Genomic DNA, 2,258 nt, shown 5'->3' on the forward strand with positions numbered 1-2,258 from the left:
CAAAGGCAGCGTCGCTGAGCTGGTCCCCGCCTCAGGGGCTTCTTGGTAGCCTCAGCAGCCTAAGAAAAGAACAGGTGTTTGTCTCCGTGGCTCAGGAAATCCTGGGTCCCTTGTCCTGGGGCTGCCCTTCACCAGCACTCCCTACCCCAGAGCCCAGCCCTCGCCCAGGGGCATGCATTTCCCCCCAGCCATGTCCCCAGCCCTGGGTCCAGCCACCTTTACGAACCTCCTCCCTCCTGAACCAAATCACTGAGTCAGCCCCAGGCCCTGTTACCAAGGGTCTGGGCTCAGGACTAAAGTGAGTAAGAAATCAATGTGCTCACATGACTCGCGTTCTAATGCTCCCTCTCATGGCAGGCCCTAAAGGACCTGCTGGGGCATCCGACAGAAGACAGGGGCCTGCCCTTGACACCTCTAACCTTGGGGAACAGGGTGGCCAGAGATCCTTCTTTCCCCTTCCCTGCCAGCCTCCTAGCGAGCAGCACACAGAGCTCTTAGTATCATGATCCCTTCCCCCATCCCATCCCTTCCTGGTCCGGCTCAGCTGGGAGCACACAGGGCAACTCAGTTCCCCCCATCTCCCAGGCCAGCTCTGCTCAAAGCAGGGGCTGCTCAGTGGCTCCGGAGCTGAGGTCTGCAGGAAGCTAGCTGCCAGGGACGGCACCAGCCTCAGCCAGGATTCCCACTGTTGCACGGAGAACCGGCCTCCTTCTAGTCCCGTCCGTCAGGCACGGTCTCTACTGTTCACTTCTTCCTTACCTGGGAAGACCCAAGCCACGCTCTGGGGGGACACGGCCCTACTCTCCAGCCCTTTGAGTGGTGTGCAGAGGCCTTCCCACGCCCTCCTCCTGGGGTTAGATGCTGGACCCTCTCCTTGTAATTGCTCGGATGGAGTCCCCTTCTCCTGGACACGTCACATGGAGCTGCCATGCTGCGCTCACTCAAAGGTGAGTCCAGCCCATGCTGTGTGTCCCTGCTGTTCCCACACCACCCACCCTGGGCCCAAATTGACTCTCTCCAGAGAGCCAGGCCTGAGTTCCCTACATTCCTTTAGCACCAACAGGCCTTAGGCAGTGGTGTGGGCCCCTCCCCTTTCCCAGTGGCCTTAACAGCGAGGCCGTATCAGAACTCAGGGCTGAGCTTGTCCAAGTTGTTGCTAACACGTGATATGAGCTCTCATTCACCCGGTCCCATTGCTGTGTGAGAAGGTTCAGGGAGTGGGCAGGGGTCAGGCTGGGAATTCACCTTTCCCTGGGCTCACCCCAGGCCATTTGCCCTCCCTTCCTTCTCAATCTGCTCTCCGGACCTGTCCCTCTAAAGGAGGCCAACATGGATGCCAATTAGGACTGCGCAGCTGAGGAGCAGGGTGGGGATCCAGGTGCCGGGTCCGATGGCTGTGGTCCTGGCCGGGGCCGTGTCTTGCTTCATGGTTGGTGGCACTGAAATGAAAACGCAAGAGTGAGAGCCCCAGTCCGGACCCCAAACTGGGGGAGGATCCCTCGGCTCCTGCTGGCCCAGGTCCACCCTACCAGGCAGACAGGGTCTGTCACTCTCCTTGTGGCAGCTGCTGTGACAAGTCCTGCTGTCTTGGGGGGAGGGGAAGGGATGTGCCCTGTCCCCCGGGGGCTCCTACGGCCAACTGGGAAGCAGGGGTTGCCATGTAACCAATCGCTCCTGCTGTGACAGACAGGAGGTGATGCAGGATAAGGATGGTGACAGCGACCACCTCTCAGGAGCTGACAGTCCGGCTGGCACTGAAGGAATTCCAGCAGCCCACCAGGTGACATGAAAAAGACAATGATTCCTGAAAAAGGGATCAGTAAGAAGATAATCTCTGGCAACAGTCTGATGCCCCCCTGTTTGGGGCCAGCAAGAAATCCAAGAAATACCCAAGGACAAAGGTGTGTGCAGCGAGGAAGTGATTCCAGAAGGTGAGAAGGGAAAGGAAGGATGCTAGAACATTCCTGTAACCATTTTTCTGCCAGGAAGAATTTGCCATGGATGGATCAATTTCTTTCTCTCTCTCAGACAAACCCTCCCCCCCCCCCCCACACACAGTGGGAAGGTGGAGCTCATTTCAAGAGAAGCAGCGCTCCATCCAGTCTTCTGAGTTACCTGTTGTCTCCAGCATTTCATCCCAGTGCTCCAGTACTTGCTGGAGCCAGCCCTTACAGTCTCCGTTTGAGATCCTCATGAGGAAGCCGGTCAGCTCTCCGTCACTGTCCAACGTGCCCTGGAACCGCTGGTCCTCAGGAGGC

At 58.2% G+C, this 2,258-nt stretch overlaps 1 long non-coding RNA gene across 2 annotated transcripts; it reads right to left on the reverse strand.

Moving 5' to 3' along the window:
* Positions 1 to 2,252, reverse strand: LOC145718895 (uncharacterized). 2 transcript variants are annotated; one of them, XR_014142072.1, is made up of 3 exons: positions 2,116 to 2,252; positions 1,307 to 1,439; positions 1 to 59 (listed from the first exon to the last, which is right to left on the reverse strand). It is a non-coding gene; the product is annotated as an uncharacterized LOC145718895 (long non-coding RNA). The 2 variants fall into 2 exon arrangements; XR_014142073.1 differs by having other exon boundaries at positions 1,246 to 1,439.
* Between the last annotated feature and the right edge of the window lie 6 nt (positions 2,253 to 2,258).

Source organism: Leptonychotes weddellii, unplaced genomic scaffold (assembly GCF_054177405.1).
Source record: "Leptonychotes weddellii isolate Sample4059 unplaced genomic scaffold, ASM5417740v2 HiC_scaffold_24713, whole genome shotgun sequence".
In the NCBI taxonomy this organism is placed as follows: Eukaryota; Metazoa; Chordata; class Mammalia; order Carnivora; family Phocidae; genus Leptonychotes; species Leptonychotes weddellii.